The sequence below is a fragment of the Crocodylus siamensis genome, chromosome 5 (assembly GCF_052110815.1).
Source record: "Crocodylus siamensis isolate JL-2025a chromosome 5, ASM5211081v1, whole genome shotgun sequence".
Classification (NCBI taxonomy): domain Eukaryota; kingdom Metazoa; phylum Chordata; order Crocodylia; family Crocodylidae; genus Crocodylus; species Crocodylus siamensis.
In genome coordinates, this window is record NC_143399.1 from 4,824,754 (window position 1) to 4,845,077 (window position 20,324).

At 49.4% G+C, this 20,324-nt stretch overlaps 1 long non-coding RNA gene across 2 annotated transcripts in view; it reads left to right on the forward strand.

Annotated features, from left to right (window-relative positions):
• LOC149863418 (uncharacterized) overlaps positions 1-20,324 on the forward strand; it is a 135,725-nt gene that overhangs the window by 23,213 nt on the left and 92,188 nt on the right. The window contains exons 2-3 of one of the 2 annotated variants that reach the window (XR_016442599.1): positions 14,458-14,722; positions 14,822-16,183. This is a non-coding gene — a long non-coding RNA (uncharacterized LOC149863418). Of the gene's footprint in view, positions 1-14,457; positions 16,184-20,324 lie in introns of both variants that reach the window. The other variant, XR_016442598.1, reaches the window with a different exon arrangement.

Consider the following 20,324-nt stretch of genomic DNA (forward strand, 5'->3'; position numbering starts at 1 on the left):
GCGCGGGGATAAAGAGGCTGAATTTATCGGGGAAATTAACGGCTGCTCGTTGCTCCCTTCAGGGGAGACGCCAAGGCTCGTTCCACATGTCATGGCCAAGCATTGCTGTCCTGGGGGGAGGAGGAGGAAAGTAGCCTGAGAGCTGTGCCCTGTTCCCCTGACCTTTGCTTTCAACATATTTCAGCTCGCCCAGCTGCAGTCATAATGTTTGCCTGATGCCATTTGCCTTCCACGTCAGCTGTCCCTAATAATTCATCCTGGCCTTCGGGGCGGATCCAGGTACAGCCACCGACGTGGACCCCCCGTCGTGACCCAGCTGTTCAGACCTGTCCACACCTGGGCTCCTCATTGTGTCACTGCCAAGCCTGAACAACCTTGGAGCCACTTCAGAGCAAGTGCTCATCTGCCGCCAACCGGAGAGAAGAACGGGCCAGGAATAAGATGAGAGATCTTGGAGAGCGAGCCCTTGTGTTGGCAGCTGAGAGCTCTCCCTTTGCGTGGCAGTCGTGCGCTTGACTTCGTGGTAGCTTGAAAGCACGCACGACAGGAGCCCACGTGCCGTCTGCCAGGTCGCTGTGCTTATGCTTAGGCAGAAGGGGACATGTCGGGCAGAGAAATAGGGAGGCATTTTATGTCCTGCTTCTGACTCCCCATCCTGAGGGCACTACAGAGGCCTTCCAGTCTAGGACACGATAAGCAGTGATGGATGCAACCACGGCAGACATGCACACAAGCACATGTCTATTTGCAATTGCTACGCACACCGTTAGGGCCACGACAATGCCAATTCCCAGAAGTTGAATTTTGGAGAAAAGGTGTGCATTGCATGTGAGCAAACATGGTATTGCGTTTCCTAGTTACATCTGGGAAGTACAGTAGTCATTTGCTGTAGTCAGGATTAGGGCCCGGCTTCAGGGAAGGGAGACATCTGTGTTTGCCCTTCCATGACAATAGTGGTGTCAGCCCTGTGACTCAGTGCCTGGCCCAGGACAATGAGACTGTCACATTTCTGGCCCGTGGAGTGAATCACTGCATCTGGCTGTACTCATTTCTGTGGGCGTGATCTCAATCTCAGCTCTGCTCTGGGAATCAGGAGCAATGCCGCAATATTGGATGAAGCTGGCATGGGCTGACAGCAGTGTGACGCTCGTTTCCAAAATGCAGCTCCACCACGGTGCCTCTAACAAGCGATCAGCCTCCTACTGACATGAAGGCTGAAGGGCAAAGGCAGCTTGCGGCCCTAACGGTGTGCGTAGCAATTGCACATAGACATGTGCTTGTGCGCCTGTCTGCTGTGGTTGCATCCATCACTGCTTATCGTGTCCTAGATTGGAAACGGGCAGAGGTGGTGTCTACCCATATGTTTGTGTAGTACCACGAGGCCCTGATTAGGGCAGCTGATTATTACCACCTGAATGTAAACGGGGAAAAAAGAAAAACATGTTTCATTACATACGATGCACACCTTTCCCCCAAAATTCAACTTCTGGGAATTGGGATGAACAATATAAGTGAGGCAATATATAGCAGGAGCAGTTTCTGTCTGTGCTGGGGAAAGCAAAAATAATGCTGCAGTGCTGCAAGGAAGACTCCCTACCTGGCTGTGGACACTGTTTCTTTTCCCCATCAGATGCTGCTGCAGCTGAAGCAAGGAAAGAGCTTTTCTCTTCATTCTGCCTCCCAAAAAACAAGTTGCGTGCCTTATTTGGGGGCACATTGTAGGCGAGAAAATACGGTAATTAAGCCCCAGGGCCTAAATGCAGGAAAGACGGCCAGCCAGCAAATGAGTTATGTTCTTGCAGTAACGACAGCTCTACAGGGTGCCTCTTTCAGGAGATATTTAGTGCTTAGTCCGGGACTGGGGAATGCATCAGAAAGGGCAAAATGGGATCTACCGTCCAAAACTCAGGACCCTGCTCTTTAAAGGACTTGTCGGAGAACACGCATCTTTTCAATGCTGCCTGGTTTCACGCCTGGGCAGTACGTCACACCTTGGGAGACGTGTCGGGGCCCCGCAGCTGCCCTCCCCTCCCTCCCCGTACCACCCCAAACGGGGAGGGAAAGGCCAGTTTGGAATTTCCCACTTCTCTCCACGCCACCAATTTCAGGCCATTAATGACTTTGCAAGACTCCCGAAGGGGTGACGCGGGGCTGGCGGCACCTGACACCTGCTCCATGGAGACGGTGCACAGCATGCTGGGGCCTTTTGAGGAGACCACACAAGGAGCCGGGGCGGGCAGGACTCTGCTCTGACCAAGATCATCGCTCTCATTCAAGGGGAGAAACCGTACAGGCAAGAGCTCTTTGAAGCGAGCAGCATTGATGCTGTAGAGCACTTAGCAGGGCGGCCGCACAATGACAGCGGGGAGCCTCATGCACGCTGCATTAGTGACGTTTTGAAAGGGGCATTGTCCAAATCATGAGCCCCACTGCCCTGTCGCGTACTCTGGTTTTATTCTGGGGCGAGCCCGCAGGGTTGGGGGTGGATAAGTCCTGATTTACACTTGACTTCCCGAAGGGGGACCTATATCTTCATGGGTTACAAGACTTGTCGCAGACCTTTTTTATCGAGCTATCTGGCCGGGTGGGAGTCAGTAACCCGCGTTGCCGTGGGATTGCAAAAATCAAGCCAAAATAACAGGCAAAAACTCTCCAAAAAAAAAAAAGAAAGTTCCTGGTTTTATGATGTCTTCAAGATAATGTGTAAATACACTATTACCATGTAGCCGCATAGTGGTTTTTTTCATCCCTGGACAAGTCAAAGTCTCCAAAAATGAAAGCGATGTCAATAAAGGCATTCATTAAAAAAAAAAAAAAAAAAAATCACAAAAATGTCTGTGGAAAACAGATACATTTCAAGCCTCGTGAAACGGAAACCTCAATGACATTTCAATGTTTTTTCTTTGCGGAGGGAAAAGTCACATTCCCATCTTCCAGTCATCTTTCCTCATAACCAACTCTTTTTTCCTTGGGGGACCAGAAATAGCAGGGAGCAACTAGGGGCCAGAGCCTCCGGTGCTGTAAACTGCTACCTCTCAACGTGGTCTGATCTCCTGTCGATTTGCACCACGTGATGCTCCAACCTTGTGTGCTTGTATCTGGCATCGCCGTCCTCGCGGCCCCGTTTTACTTCCACTGAAACGAGTGGCCAAACTTCAGGTGACTGCAAATGACCTCCCAGCCGCGAGGCATTGCGGGGCAATGCAGAGAAGCAGTCAGGCATGGAGGAGGGAAATGAGCAGTCAAGTCCAGGGAGAGAAAATCCGTCCCTGGCACTCACGCAAAAAAAGAAAAAGTGGGGGATGTATAAGCTTTCCCGCACCGCTTACATCATTTCTCTTTTTTCTTGGCTTTGATCAGAAACTGCAGGCATGCGGCAGAGTTAAAGACCTGAAATAACAGTGCCACATTATGGTTGTCTGAGGCCGCGCATCTGTAGGGAGAACAAGCAAAGATGGTTCCTAAGCCACCGTGAGCCTCCTTATCTTCTCTTGCAGAAGCCATCAGGCCCTAATGGCTGGGCATGTAGGTAGCTAGGCTGTAAACACATTCATTTACTTTGCAGCCAATGGGAACTGAAAGGATGAGTCAACCCTATGCCTATAAACCTGAGCTGGCCCTTTATGGAGAGAATGATTTACAAAGGTGACACGATTGCAGGTCGTATTCAACTTCCAGGTGCCTCTCCAAACCCTTCCCGTCCTGCCTCGTGCTGCTCGCTCTCAGCCCCATGCAGTCGCGGCGCGTGATGAGTTTCCTCTCATTCGTAATGCTGAAGGCAGATCAAAGACGCACAGGCCATCCCTGCGCTCCCCAGGGCCCCGTGGCTGCAGAGGCCGCACTTGGGGTTAGACGTCAAATTAGAGAAGCTGCTGCGACATTATTGCCCTGATTTGGGGGCTTAAGTTCAAGCTTTGCGGCTTACAGCGAGACAAGACCGCGGCCTGTCTATTTAAATGGAGAATTTATTAACCAAGCGAGATAACCAGAATCACAGTCACCTACATGCTTGCTCTGATCGACCAACAGTCCCCTTAGGCAGGTCCTGTTCCCATACGATATGGGGTCTTTTTCCTGTCCCGTATTCTCCTCCTCAGAAGTTGCAACATCTCCAAATTCCTCCACCCTGCATTTTCAATTTCTAACCTTGTTTTTTCTGACATGAGCAAACCCACTTTTCACTGTTGCTACCCCATGCCACAAAGCCCACCCCCCTTGCAAAAGAAAATAGCAGGAATTTTTGAGAAGCAACTCATTTGCAAGCTCAGTTACATAGCGTTACTTTAAAATAGCATGAGTTAGGCCTACAATTTACACTGAGGCCCTGGAGGGAACATTATATTTTTGAGGGCTTGCTTGTGCCAAGACGTGCTCCGGCCATGCCTCCTGCTATACCGGGGGCTGAGAGACCGAAGCGATCGTGTAGAAGTGGCTGGCTCCCCCGCGCTGGCGTCTTTCCCAAGAGGGATATGTGCTCCTGTGTAACACCAGGTAAGTAGGGCCTGGATTCAGTCCGAGATTCAAGACTGCAACCGAGTGTTGGAGCAGCTGTTCAAGAGCACCAGTGTCTTTTTGTCTGTAAAATAATGACCGGTGTGGGTCACCCCCTGCGGTTGCCAGCACATTTCTGCGAGCGTGGTCAGAGAAATTTTCACTGACTCGCGCCAAGACCTCGATGGCTGCCTCATCACCTCCCGGTTGCCTAAATGACAGGGGGATGCCTACAAATAGACTTTTAAGGATGTTCTCGCTAAATTGAGGGATATATCGAAATTGGAGATGGAAGGGACCTATCCGGGTTGTGGTCCATCTACCTCCTAGCCCAAAATTGTTCCTGTAGCATGCATCGTGACAGCAAACTCCAGACCAGCAAACACAAAGGGGACGCATTAGACAAGATATTGGATATATGGAGATACTGTACTTCTCTGGCTCATGGACCGAGGATGATTTGGTGATGATAGCTACACATGGTTATCACCTACTGAAGTCCTGGCATGCATGAAGCAGGTTGCTGAGCACACTGCGGTTGCAGCTCTGGATCTCATAGGGTCTTGTCCACTGTAGTTTCAGATGTGGCAGACCAGGGTGGGATCTGCCCCCACACACCAGGCACCCCCTCAGTGCAATTCAGCCCGTGGGTGGCAGTGGAGAGGTTTTCCACGTGGCTCTTGATGTGAGCTAGAGCCAGTCCTCACTGAAGCCAACAGAAATATTACAATTGACTTCACTGGGCACAGACTGGGCCCTGTAATTGCTAAAAAAAGTGTTATTCTACTGGAACCCTTTGCTCCCTTTTTGTGAGGGGGCTTCGCTCCCCTCCTCCTCCCTCAAGCCCTAACCAAATATACATTAGGCTGATGGCTCTCAAGTAAAATGCAAACACGTGTGCACTATGGAGAAGACCTGTCCCACTCACTTAGCTCAGGGTATACCTGGAGGGGTCTCCTGCCCCAAATCCCATATGCACTAAGCTCTAGCTTGAGCTAAGCAGTCCTTCCAACTCAAGAGAGCCGAGACCCAGGGGAGAGGGGGGAGCGCCTCGCCTGCCACAACTTTGCAGCTCGATGGCTAAAGAAGCTGGCTAAGCAGAAGCGATGAACTTAAAATTTAGGTTCTCATGTGCTACAAGCATGCTTCCAGATACCTGGTGTCACAGGGGACAGATTGAAGCTTGAATGCTCCTGACACAATGGGGAAGGGGCTGGGGCTCGTCGGGGTCGTCCCCAGCTCGTGGTGTCCTTCCCCAGTGCACTGGAGTGAGGCTCTCTCCCAGGTCCCACTTCCAGCTGCAGTGAAAACAGCTCTGAGATGCTGAATGGACACAGTCCTGCCTCTAGCTGTTGTTTTTTAATGTACCTGTGTGCCCATGTGATTCGTTTGCATTAAACGCTGGAGTACATGGGGGGAAAAAAGAACGCGAAAAAGACAATTTATTAAAAAACACCCCTCCCCCCCATAAAAAGCCCATGACAATGGCTCCTGGTTTCCTACCCCCTCCCCTACAAAAAACACCTGGTTAATAGTCTGGCTGTTGTTCTTATTTTATTTTTATAAAATCTCCTTTACTATCAACCCAAATGGCTTAGCCCAGGGCTCTAGCTATATCGCCTCTAGATCCACCCACTACCTGACTTCACAGGAGGGTCTTAGTCTATCAACAGGCTGTTTTCTGTTTTCATTTCTCCCAGATGCAGTTCCTAGCATCTTGGCAAGAAGCAGGTACAAATAATGCAACCAGATACAGAGCCGGATGAATGGAAGGGATGGGAAGGCGGTGGAAAAGTGATTGGAGAGTTTCAAATTGGAAGGAGAGATGGGGAAAGAAAAAGACTTGGATTTCTTTGCGTTTTCTGGGTGAAGAAACAGTCCAGCTCATGTCCTGTTACAAAGTAATTCACATGGCATCCAGAAGCATTGACTTGATTAATCAATTTTAAGCCTACAAGCCACCATCATCTTATGTAGTCCAGATCTTAGCTCTTTTCAGACTGGGAATTAAAATTGTCTCACACAGGGAAAGCAAAGTGATCAAACTCCTACGGCTGATTTCAGTGACTTTCTAGACATAGTTCTGAATGTGGAGCCCAAATGATAGATAAAGCCACCTAGCAAAGTAGCAACCAGATGTTTTGTGAATGCAATATATTTTCTTTCATAGAAAACGGCATTTTTTTTAAATTGGAAGTTTTTGTGGAGGAAAAACCCAGAATTGTTTTCAATTCATTGGTTTATTTATTAATGAAATGAGAAAGAAAAACACATTTCTCATCCTTTTCCCTTTTTTTTTTGACTTTATCGCTTTTTTCAACAGCAAAATGGAAATTTGGAGAAGCAAAAGAAGGGGTGCAGGAAAAGGAGCAAAGGGGAAAGTGGAAAAAACTCAAAAGATCCCAAATTATTTTGATAAAAATGTTTTTTTTTACTGATTTTTTCAAAATTCAAAACTGAATAAAAAGTGTAAGGAAGGATGGTTGTGGGTGATACCTTTTATAGGGCCAACTGCATGGTTGGGATAGACATAGACAAGCTGTTGAATGCAGTCTGTCCTTCTACGTGTCGGAGCCAGGCCTTAAAACTTGTGGGATAAAGTTGATAATCCTGGGGGGCACGGTCTTCCTTTTTCAGCCAGCCCTTCTGTTAAAGGTAAAATACATCCAGTTTAAGCAGAGGATCGGAAATCTCTCTTGGATGCCCAAAGGTCTTCCCATGTCTTTCTTATCCCACCCCGTCTGTTTTGTATACAGCCTGGAGAATTAGCAAGTCTAATCTTTGATGGGGAGGCAAGTTTTCTGCGGAGCTTCCTACCCTGCTGAGCTGTAACGAGAGAAATAAGTAGGACCTGGGGACGTTTCGAAGGGATGTGCCGTGACAGAAACGACCGATGGAAACGGAGCTGTGACTTGTTGCTTGTCTCAACAGGAGATGGTTTTGTGGCACAACTGAGCCAAACTGGGTCCGCAAGGCATGGCTTGCAATTTTAGCATCGACATCTTGACTTTTATACCAGAGTTCATCCAGTAACAGGCTCTGAGCGTTTGCTTTATTGCTCTGGGCCGTCGCTAGGTGCAAGTGATATGTGACAGCAAAGGGTGAGCATAGCCAGCAAATCCATTTTGGGCTTAAGTTATGAGTATCCCAGGTGAAAAGCGTTAGCTAACAAAGTCTGCCCCAGCTCCGTGGTAGGAATCTCCATCTGGCATGTCATTTGAGATAAGGTGGAGAACCTGGATTCTTCTGCCCATTGGAAATGGGATTTTGGCAGCGTCGTTGAAGCCTCAGTTACAGGGGAGACGTACGACGTGTGTGCCTACCAGGCCTTGGTTTTGAAGCGTGAGCGGCGGCTGGTCCCTCCCAGGGGCAAGTCAGGATGTTGTTCTGTGCTGTTTCCCGAGTTTTTTGGTGCCCCAACATATGCACCAAACCGAAGCATGCGGCAAAGATGCTCTGGGGACGTCCTTCTCTGCCGCTGTCAGGCATGCAGAAAAAAAGGGAGGTTGCCTGGGATAGCCAGGCTTGCCCCAGGTCATCTACACAGCATCCAGCAACTGGGGCCATGTGCTCTTCAGCTTCCGCTTCGGGAGTGCCAGGGTGCGGTGTAGACGTACCTGTTCTGGTGCATCCCGGTTTCCTTGTCCTGATTCTGGATGTAGCTTTCCCCTAGCAGTCCTCCCTACCTGCAGCTGAACTTGCTTGTACGGTCTGGAAAGCAACCCACTCTTTGTAGACAATTTACACCATGCCCTGGTAATTGGAGCCAGTGGTGGATCTCCCTCGGTGTTAAAAAATTGCAGAAATTTAGCATGTTCTCATGCCACAGCGACGGCCCGGCTCCCTTGATAACATGTACAGGGTATTGATTTGGGTCAGGATCAAAGTTAATTTGCTAACGAGGGATGGAGAGAAGGTCTGGTGTGTGTCGTGGGGGTTGGGCTATACAAACTCGGTAGTTGGTCCTTAGAAATCGAAGGCAAAAAAAAATCAATCTGGATCCAAACCAGAACTGAATTTATCTCACAATTTAAAGTCACGGGTCTCCAAGCCTTTTGGGTTAACCTTTGATTTAGGATCAGAGTTTGGGGGCTCAGCTCTTTCCCCTGTATACTGGCTCCATTTGGGCACAGAGGAGCCTCAAGGAGATGGTTATGGCTTCCTCATTCTGCACCAAGTTTGCCCCACCATTTTTTAGAGCAGCCCCTGAAGTTTCTCTAGTATCCACCCTGGCATAGGATCTTATGTCAGTGGAGGACTGGGGCATTTGCTTTGCCTCCCCATCTCTTCTCAGCATGCCCCTATGCCAGGGTCAGGAGCATATCCCAAAGGGGTTGTGCTGATAGCACATTTTCCTCTGCTGGGCACTGATGCCAAGCACCTGACCTGTTTCTGTTGCTTCTCTTATACAAAGGGGCTGGACAGCAGTAAAGAATCACACCCAAAATCCTGTCCTGGATCCAGACCTTCCAAAATTTCTAAATGGCTTGGATTTGGGTTTATGCATCTTTAGATCTTTATTTTTTCTGTCCTCTTTTTGCATGCAAGCCAGGGAAGCACGGCAAGCTCCCTTCCCCCTTGCATTAGGGGAAGCAAGGCAAGATCCCTTTGCATAAAATGCAGATGAAAAAAAAATCCTTGCAGCTTATGCGGAAGATTTTTTTTTTCCCCCTTGACCCTGCTCCTTGCTCTGGTATCTGTTACACATCTCTGGCACAATCTAAGTGCTGCAGCACAGCATTTGAAACAAGACTCTTTATAATGTAAGACTGGTATGTTTGACCTGGTGTTAATTACAGATGTCAGTGATATTTAAGTGGTGCATGTTGGAGTGTAAAGCCAAAGACAGAGGCTTTCTGGGTCAGGGTTTCTTTGCAAAAGTGGGTGGGATTTTTCATGAAAACAACCCTTCCATCTGGCAAATTCAGCATCGCAACCTGGAAATCAGGGTTCATGAAAAATGAGCAGCCTTCACCAAGGATCGCTGCATGCATCGCTGAGAAAGAAAGAGTTGTCTTGTCTGGCTGTGTGGCACTGAAGATCAACGAAACTGGTGGTAGACCAGGTGGATACAGGAAATATGAGTGATGGTAGTAGGAGTCAACTCCCAATGCCTTGCTAGAAGGAAGGGGAAAATAAAGCTTGAAATGAACTTTTAAAAATGAAGTGGTTTCCCTGGGGAGGGGAAAAGGCAGAGCCTGGGAGGCTGAATCAGAGCCCCCAGAGCAAGACGTGTTATCAGACTCACTGCGTGGTCTCATAGGCCCCTGGCAGGCTTTACACTTAAGATGCGATTAACTGGTTAATCATATCTTCACTAATGATCTGGCCACGCGCTCATTCGATTAATAGCATGATAAAGCAGGGAATAAGCCATAAAGTTATTACACAAAACATGTTTAATAACTTTGTGGCTGGTTTCCATCGAGACTTCAGTTGAACGTGTGGCCGGGGCTTGCAGCCTTTAAGACTCCAGTGCAGCCCCATTGCTCAGCTGACCAGGGCTCCCAGCCGTGGGAGCTTGCGGTGCAGGGGGAGACCAGGCTCATGATCCCAGGTTCCCACTGGCAATGTGTCAATGAGGGGATCTGACCCCTGATCCCACGATCGTAACTTTTGCCATTGTTTGAATCATGCATCAGATCCTCTCATGCCTTTAATTCAACATCTGTCAGCAGCCATGATGTCATGTGCCTGAACAAGGCCAAATGAGAGGAGAGGTCTGACCTGATGCTCTAGTATGCCCACTTTGTACCGGTATCTGTGACCTTTGGATGTGGAAAGCAATGGAAATGCATTCGGACTACAAAAGCACCCATGTGCTTCAGGTGGTTTTTTGGAAATCCATTGCTAATCGTATCGCTGCAGGGGCACAGTTCAACTTTGGAGATAGAGCTAGTTGGCAAATGTTTGAAAGAACAATGCCCCAGAAGGCAGGGAGGAAATCACTGTCTTCAGGTAACATATCATGGGGGAGGTCTGAACGGACAGCAAGCTGCCCTACGCAGTGAGATAGCTTCAGACTGGTCTCCATCTTCACACACATCAGGGGGAAAAAACAGTCTGAGAAATGGCTAACTAATGCCCTTAGTAGATTTGTTCTGTCTCTAATGTTTGTCACATTGTGAAACATGGTAAAACATCACATCGTTTTATGTAGCAAGTATCCCAAATGGGGAAGAGGGTCCTTTAGTTAGGAAGTTCAGGTGACAAGATAGGAGAGGGCTCAGAAAAAGCATTGAAAATTGACTTTATTGGGGTGGGGGACAATAGCACACGGCTCTCTGGCTGTGTGTTCACTTCCTCTTCCTGCTGCCCATGAGGTCTCTGGGATTTGCAGTCCAGAATCACAGCAGCCAGACTCTGCAGGGCAGCTCATCACTTCTTCTTCCTACGCAGTGAGATAGCTTCAGACTGGTCTCCATATTCACACACATCAGGGGGAAAAAACAGTCTGACAAATGGCTAACTAATGACTAACTAATGAAGCCTCCAAGGAGACTTCTCATGAATCTAGCAAAGGAAGGCACAAGAGGAGCCAATGGCTGGAAGCTGGAGCCACAGTCAAGCCAGAAAAGAGGCACGGATTGGTACCAATGGACATTTAACAACTTGAAAGAGCTGCTAAGGGTGGCATGGATTCCCCATTTTCTGAAGTTTTCAGGTCCAACTCAAAGGTCCAACTCAAAGGTCTTTCTAGGAGACAAGCTTTAGATGGCTGCAAGTCAATGGGCTCCACGCTGGGGGAACGGGGTGAACATGTTGTTCAATCCCAGAGGTCAGACTGCAGGATGTAACGTTGTATTCGTGCCTCGGGATCTGCGAAAGGGACATGCAAATAAGGCAGATGGCTCGGTAGCACCATGTCTTGTATGTCCAACATGCGGGGGGGGGGGTGCTATGGCAATCTCTGCATGCACTTGTCTGTGTGCCAAAGCCAGGGTCTGCAAAACAAAATAGGGTTTAGATTAATTATAGGAAATTCCTGAACAAAACCACGCCAAAGCGTGAGCTTTCACACTTGAGCTTCAAGGATATTTAAAAGGAGGTATTTAAGGGGAGATCGGACAAACACCTGGCTGGGGTCGTCTGACCCCAGTGCTGTTTCCTGCCCAGGGCAGGGGTTGGACTCAATGATCTAACAGGTCCCTTCTGACCCTAATATCTAGGAAATCTATGATACACATATATACACACATATATAGATACACACACCTTTGTGAAAGTTAATACATATATATTAACCTTCACAAAGCCATCCCATTATCCTCTCTCAGGGTATCCATTACCTGTTACTTACTGATGTGCTTGAGTGATGCTGACCAAGGCAACCTCCTAGTTTCCTTATACGTCCATGTATGCTCTGGTGTCTTTTGTCCTGTATGTAGGTTGAAAGCTCTTTGTGACAAGGACCATCTTTTTTATTTTGTGTTTCTACAGCCCCTAGCATAGTCAAGTTGAGATGTACAACTAGGGCTGTGATACCTCGCTCCTGGGGAAAATTTGAGAGAGTTATCCTGGCACATGTCCCCGAGGGGCCGGGGGGGAGATCATGCTTAGGGGCAACCAACATGGGTTCATTAGAGGCAGGTCCTGTCAGACCAACCTGGGGGCCTCTACGACCAGGTCACCAAATCCTTAGACGCAGGGGGAGCAGTGGACATCGTCTTCCGGGACTTTCAGAAGGCCTTCGACACTGTCTCTCACCCCGTTCTCACTAAGAAACTGGGGGCTGTGGTGTCGACCCCCGCACAGTCAGATGTGTCGCCAATGGGCGGGGGGGCCGCACCCAGAGAGCGGTGGTGGACAGGTCATGTTCGACCCGGAGGGACGTGGGCAGTGGGGTCCCCCAGGGCTCGGTCCTCGGGCCCGCACTGTTCAACATCTTCATCAGTGATTTGGACGAGGAGGTAAAAAGCACCTGTTCAAATTTGCTGATGACAGTAAGATGTGGGGGGATGTGGGCACGCTAGAGGGGAGGAATAGGCTGCAATCGGACCTAGACAGGTTACAGGGGTGGGCGGACAAGAACAGGATGGGATTCAACACAGACAAGTGCAAGGCGCTGCACCTGGGGAGGAAGAACTGGCACCATACCTACAGGCTGGGGACTCCCTTCTTGTCAGGGTAGAGGCAGAAAAGGATCTTGGAGTCATCACTGATGCCAAGATGAACATGGGCCGGCAGTGTGGGGACGCGGTCAGGAAGGCCACCCGCACCTTGGCATGCACCCACAGATGCATCTCGAGCAGGTCCAGGGAGGTGATCCTCCCCCTCTATGCGGCACTGGTCAGGCTGCAGCGGGAGTACCGCGTCCAGGTCTGGGCGCTGCACTTCAGGAGGGATGTGGACAGCATGGAGAGGGTCCAGGGGAGGCCACCCGCATGGTTGGGGGCAGCAGGGCAGGCCCTACGAGGAGAGGCTGTGGGACCTGAACCTGTTCAGCCTCCACAAGAGAAGGCCGAGGGGGATCTAGTGGCCTGTTACAAACTAGTCAGGACCAGCAGGCACTGGGGGAGTCCCTGTTCCCCCGAGCACCGCCAGGAGTGACCAGGAATAACAGTCACAAGCTGGCAGAGGGGAGATTCAGACGAGACATCAGGAGGCGCAACTTCACGGTCAGGGCAGCTAGGGTCTGGGACCAACGTCCAAGAGAAGTGGTGTTGGCTCCTACCCTGGGGGGCTTTAAGAGGAGGCTGGATGAACACCTTGCTGGGGTCGTCTGACCCCAGTACTCTTTCCTGCCATGGCAGGGGGTCGGACTCGATGATCTGCTCAGGTCCCTTCTGACCCTACTAACTATGAAACAACTATAAAGTATAAAACACAAATAAAAAAAATCATAATGAGCTTGTGGTCAGTCGGGCAACCTTGGATAGGATGGGGTTCCTTTTCATTTGGATCAGTGATTCTCAACCAGGGTGCCCAAGACCCTTTGAAGGGTGCCGCAAGGTATGAGCAGATAAGAGAGATATGAAGAGATATGCAGATAAGCCAGGCCAGGATCACTCAGCCTGCTTGGGTGATCTCCTACCCCTACTGCCCAGTCCTTGTAGAAGCAGGAAAGCACTGTAAAATATACATTAGTTTTTGAAACTGGGTGCTACTCAATGTGCAAAAGCTGTGGAGGGGTGCTTCATGTCCAGTGAGGGGTGCCTTGAATCCAAAAAGGTGGAGAGCCACTGGTTTAGACATTGCCTCCAGTTAACTCTTCAGCCTATTGGTTTCCCCCTGCTCTCACCTCTCCCAAGAGATATGTGAACTGAATCTGTGGCTCTGCAAACACTTCTTGCTGGACCTGGTCCCAGGGGAATAAGAGGCAAAACTCTTATTGATCCCAGTGGGACTGAGAACTGTTCTTGCCAGGAGTCCCCCATTGTCATTTTAAATACAGCTGAGCTCTCCCTGGATCAGCAAGCCCCTCTTCCTCCCAGAAGCACACAGCTGAAGACAGCAGGAAAGTTAACCTAGCAGAAATAGTGCTTTCCCTTTTCCCCAGGATATTCTGCAGGAGGGGATGGCTGCACCCTCTGTAGGAAGAGTTAATTACAGGACTGGAAACTTTTTTTTTTTTTTTAAATTTTTTACTGCCTTTCTGCCATTAGGCTGGTGTCACTTTTCAGCAAGATGGGAGGTTCATTTGTAATTAAGTTTGCAAGCAGAAACATCGACATGCAAATACTTTCTGCGGGGCAAAGTTTATTCTCGGTCAGCTTCAAAACCCGTTTGAACTTTCACTTTTCTTTGCAGCGCAAAATGCAACATGAACATGGTTTCAGTTCCCTCTTAAGGTCTATTTTGAGGAGGGGGAGTCAAATTCAGCTCAGGCATAACTAACGGGGTTGGCTGTGCCTACATGCAGTACGTTTTATGTAGGTGTACTATTAAAGCTCACTTAACAGGTATGCAAAAAGAGACGGTTCTGCCTTGGTCTTGCAAGCTAATTAAGTGTTCCTTTTTCACTAGTCCATCCCCGGGGCTGATTTTGCTTCAACCGAAATAACTCCACTGAGCCTCAGGGAAGCTGCTCTGATTTATCCTGGGTTGTGGTAGAAGACTCAGATCCATCTCATCCTCGGTCTGGTTCCTGTAGTCTGAACAGATCCTCTGGGAAGTCAGCAGGACCCCATGCAGTTGCAGCATACAGCTCATGTGAACCCAGCGCCACGATGATCAAGATCTCAGAGCCTCCGTCTCTCTCCCCGTGCAGAGGAAAGGCCGAACCTTACTTGTAAGCAGGCAAAAGTCTCAGTTCTTTGCTAGCACAGTCTGAGTTTGAATTGCATTTTAAGTTTTGGAGCTAACGTGTCTATATTTCCCTGAGTTTTAGGGCCTTTCCTGTCTTTGAACCTCCGGGAGCCTGCAGCTAAGCAGAAGGCTGCTGCTAACTAGCAAGGTGCTGGATGAGATCAGATGGCCGAAGTAGGCGAAGGAGTAGGAGGATAGGTTTTCTGGTAACGTTTTAAAATACAGGATCACTCCAGCCTAGAAAAAAAGTAAAGGGACCAACCATTGAGGAAGCATCAATGCACCCAGGAAATAAAAGCAAGCTCAGAGCAAACCCACGTTGCATGTTGTATTAAAATCAGTTCAGTAATAACCTAGTCGCTAGGACAACGAGAAGCTTGAGAACTGGGTCCCACTTCTTGCATTGCTATTGATTCAGTATGTAACCTCAAGCATGTCACTTGAGCTCCTGGTCTGTATTTCCCCTCCTCCCCATCACCTATTCAGATGACCAGCCTTTCAGGGAAAGGATTATTTCTTACTAGGATGTCTGTACAGCACCTAGCACAGTGTGGCTGCAGTCTCATCCTGGACTTCATGGAAATCATTACTAATAAATCTCAAGTGTTGACTCTTCCTATTACCTCCTACAGCCTCTGAGGAAAACAAGCTTCTCCACCCATCCACCTACATAAATACTCAGTGTGCACAGCTGGAATTAATCATCACATTAGCCCAACAACAAGGGTTCATTAAGACCAAAGGTGACTTCAATTTAATTGCAATATACTTGGCAACCAGAGACTGGATACAGTTTGCAACACCTAATGGGAGGTCTGGATTATAGAAGGAAAAATTAATGGCAGTAAAAATATCCAAACAAGATATTTGTGCACGTGTTGCTGTAAAACTCAGAGCCAACCAGTTTTTAAATAAACAGTTTGGGTTTTAAAATATATATTAGTGTTCTTGTAATGAGGATATATGTGAGCAAGAATATATGCAAGCACGTAACACAGAACCTGGTGGATTCCCAGCTTTCTTTTCCCAACAAGCTACTAGAAGGGGAGTCTGACATGAGCTATACGTCCACCTCTGGAGCGGTTCAGGCCAAGTCACCGAACATCTGTGTTGCTACCTGTATCATGGATGTCCCTGAAAGGACATTTGGAGGGTTATTGACTGTTTCTAAAGTCTTTTGATGTTTGCATGGAGTGGGCGGTACAGGGTAAAACTATTTTATTGGCTGGATATTTGTATGTATTTAGTTTTAATTCGCAATTAAAAATGTCCACCCAATAAGCTCTGAGGACCTAGGAGCTGGAATTAGCTGTGCCATCCACAAATGACCACCCACCATCAGACATGAACCCTAATCCCATCATGAATTGAGTCAGCCAAGAAATCAAAGAAACAAAAGTCAGCTCTTCTTTCCTCCCAGAATATCTCCTCAAAACTCTGCCCAGTAAGTACTTCTAAGATATTATTTACTTCGCGGTACCTAAATATATGACACTAGGCGCACGGTGGGTTTTGACATCACGGGACCAAATCAGTTGCAGTCCAAACTTAGGTTGGTGCAGGGTGTGAAGAGGCAGGAGCCTTGGACTGGCACAGTGGTGGCAATAGAAGCTATGGTACCTGCTTAAGCCTGTAGCATTTGCTTTGCTCCTGAGAGGTACAAAGCTCAAGTGCAATGTCACGGCAAAGGGTAGGCAGAGGTGAAGGACCAGACCCAATAAAACATGAGCACACCTACCAACCAGGTGCTGCAACACCCATCTTCTAGGTGCCTTGTGTCCAGGTTTGGCCACTGAGGTGGTGCATGAAGCGCACAAGCGAGGTGGAGCTGCCTAGGTGTCTGCCTCCACTCCCACATTTTCTCTGGAGATTGGGCACGGGACTTGGGTGTCTCCATCCACCCAGGGTCTAGAGCCCACACCTGGCTCCTGAAGTGGATGATCTGGGTTCTGGAGCACCCTCAGCCTCATGCCCGTAGGTCCTGTCTCCCAGGAGGACACCTGAGCCCATAATCTAGCCTTTTAGGCTCATCTTCGGTTAGGCTGGTGGGGCCAGACTTCAGCTGGGCCGCGGAGCAGAAAGAAATGCAAGAGTTGCGGGTGTGAAAAGGAGCCTGACTTCGTAGCCTAGTGGTTGCAGCACTCACTGGAGGGAGAGGAGCCCTGGGGCCCGGTCCTTGCTTCCCCAAACTATGACTAGTTCATGTCAAATGAAGTAGGATGGGGACTTCTCTCTCCCAGGTGAGTGCCCTCATTGCTATGGTCTTGAATGCACTCTCTGGTTCCCGCACCCCTCGCAACACGACGGTCGAGCTTCAGCAGGGCAGGCTGGATGGTGTTGCCCCCCCAGCCTACCTCTCTCCTGGGACGTGGGAGCAGCGGCTGTGAAGCCCCTCAGGCTGAGGAAGGGCTAGAATCAGGTCTCCCATTTTCTGGGCAAATACCCTAAGCAGATGACTGATGACCATACTGTACTTTAAGCTTGCCTGCTATGTTAGGGCTCTTGGAGGATGTAGGCTTTTACTAGTGTTGGGATCCCAGTGGCGTCTAGGTAGGACGTAGTCGCCCAGCTGCTGAGACTAGGTCAGTTTGGGGCACGTGCAGGACTACAGGCACCAGGGCCCTGCTAAGCCGAAGAGGGAGGTGCTTGGTGAGGTTTGGTGCATCCAGGGTTCGGGGGTTGCAGGCTTAGTCTTAGTCAGTGTGTCAGGTGCCCAGACCCTCTTTTGCATCTGGCCATACCCCTCTCTGGGCTTCATGCAGTGTGAAATGCAGATAATCGCTCTGCCCTCCATCCCAGGAGTGCTGAGAGGATAAATAGACACATTAAAAAAGATTACGAGGTGCCTGGAGAGTACAGGAATGGGAGCCAGAGAGCAGAGAAGTGCATCTCTGTGCGGGACGGCCAAGATTTCCAGCAGTTTTCACTTAGCAGAGTCTCCAGGGACCCTCTCTTTTCACTTCTCTCCCAGTCAGTTTTTGTCTCTTTCCTGTTTCAGCAGCTACTCTGATGGCTTTATTTCTTGTGCCTCTGGGCTCCTCTCCCCCCTCTGAAATGTTACAGCCCCCAGGACACGAGCTGTCCACCAGCTGACCGCAGCACGCGGCTTTGCTCACCTGGCTGCCCCACTTTGCTGCATTTCCTTTTCGGTCGAGAAGCCGAGTCAGGAGCTTTGCAAGACCTCACCGTTGCGTGATTCAAAGCGTCGACTGAAGCAAAACCAGAAGCAGAAAAACTGCACGTGCAGGCAGCGAGGTGTGCTTGTCTCGGGTGGATGTGTGAGCGGGCAGAGCGATTGCACACTAACAGCAAAACACTTTCATTAGGGCAAGTGGGAGATCAAGGCAGGGAGGACTGCTAGCCTGTTTTAACCCAGAAATATCCCTTCCCAAGAAGGGCTTTTCCTTCCTGAGCACACCAGGCTGGCTCTGTCTCTGATGACTCCCTAAAATGGGGAGCTTTTAACTCTCTGAAAGGGGTTGCAATAGAGATCACATCACGGTGGGCAGCAAATACAGTCTGTTTGCTCTCCTGGGCAGGTGTTAAGCAACCTATAATTAAAGCAGGTATGTTTTCCACCCACCCTGTTGTAGCTCTGATCACAAGCTCATCTCATCTGCAAAGCGCTTTGCCCTGCAGATCTAGTTCTTGCAGATGGACAAAACTGTGGCACAGGGAGAGGAAGCGACCGCCCGTGGTCTGGCTAATGGCAAAATCACGACTAGACTTTTGATGCCCCAAGTCCAGTGCTGGGCACAGCCCACAGAGCTACTCCCTGTTATATTGCCACTGGTTTTTCAGGCACTGCATTGCCCAAGAGGTTTGCTTTGGGGCAGGCCTGCAGACATAAGGCAGCGTGCAGGGAGCCAGGATATGATTTGACACGGACTTGCTGCTCCGCACTTGCTCCCTGCGTGGACGCTCCTACTACGCGGAAATGGGCTGAGCAACTAAGGGGGTGGGAGCCACCTTACACAAAGGTGACTGGAAAGTGAGATAATGCCCATATGTCTTCAATTCTGATCCTAAATTAAAATGACTTGAATTTGATGTAGTTCGGTTCACTTCTGATATGAAAGAAATGCAATTTAGGGCTTGTTTCATGCACAGAAAAATGCATACTTGGGGTACGGCCACACAAAAACGACGCAAATGAATCAGTTCACCTGCTGTATAGTCGCCCACTCGTTTGTCTGACTATACAGCATGTGGGCTAATTCAGAATAACTGCCTGTGTGTGCCCACTCTTACCCCGTAGCAGTTGTGAGGCATCTTACTCCACTTTCCCTGGGGTTCATGTAGCTCATCCTGAAATACAGCAAAAGCCGGTGGCTCTAATTTGTAATGGCCCAAAACTTTAATGCAACTCAAGAAAGTTGATTCAGATTAAATACCTTAAAAAATGGTTTCAGTGTAGACATACTCTTGGGTCACTGATTTTTTTTGAATAAACATGTCTACTCCAGGGTTTAATGCAGTTGAACTAGTTCACCTTAAAAGCTAATTGAGACTGGTCGTGCTCGTATAAATGAGCCATGAGACGTTGGAGCGTCCTGCTCCTACTCAACGCATTGCCTCCAGTGGGAGGAAGAACAGGCCATGAGCAACTTGGCTGAGATTATACCGAAATCTAAGAACCTAGGGGCTTTGATTTACAATCCTACGTCCCCGCTCTCCACACCGATTTCTCTCAGCCTTTTCTTTCCACGGAGGGGAGCAGCAAGCTGCTTTCTGCCCAGCCCTGCTTGGGATTGCGGCTCCAGCTGTGAGCAGGTGGTGAGGACGGAGTGGGAGGAAGCTGAGCCACCGCTGCGTGGGTGCGTAGGCCTGGATGAGCCATTGCATACAAAGGGGCAAAGGGTCTTACTCCTGGTGCCAGAACAGGGGCGAGGACTGGGTGCGACTTGACAGGGCTGTGCTATGTGAAGCTAAGTCCACGTGAATGCTTGGAGGGTGCCCTACTGGCGTGAGCAAGACGCCTCTTTCCTGACGTGCACCAGGGATGGGTAGTGTAGAGCACCTGTGTGCATTGGGTATATCCACCCCCACCCCGGGCAGCCGAGGCCTGCATCACAAGCCAGTATTAACTCTGCTTCTGGGGCAGTCCAGGCAGTCTCTTGCTCAGGGGAGATGGTCCTGGTATCAGAGGCGTAACAAGGAGTCCTGTGCCCTGGGTGGCAGCAGCAGTGGCTAGGTCGGTGGTGGTGGTCTCACGCCCTGATTGCTCATCCCTAGTTATGCTACTGCCATGGTCAGATAAGGGGTGTGGACCAGACTGCCCCTGTGCTAGGATCAGGCCCTGCACTGCCTCTGCTGAGTCTGCACTTTCGGATCAGACCCCGTGCAGCCTCAGCTGCACCCCAGTCCCCACACCGTGCCTCCCCTTCTTCTTCCCAGTGCCAAATTTTTGTACCCATTGAGTACTGGGGTCAGGTCTGGCTCTCAGGCTGGGGGACACATTACAACCTTGCTGCAATTCCTTGTCATCATTTGGGGTTTTTTTTCTTTTTGGTTGCTTGCATACATACAGACCTGGGAACACTGGCTTCCACTTCCCATGCGCTTACTGAAAGGGAATAAAAGTA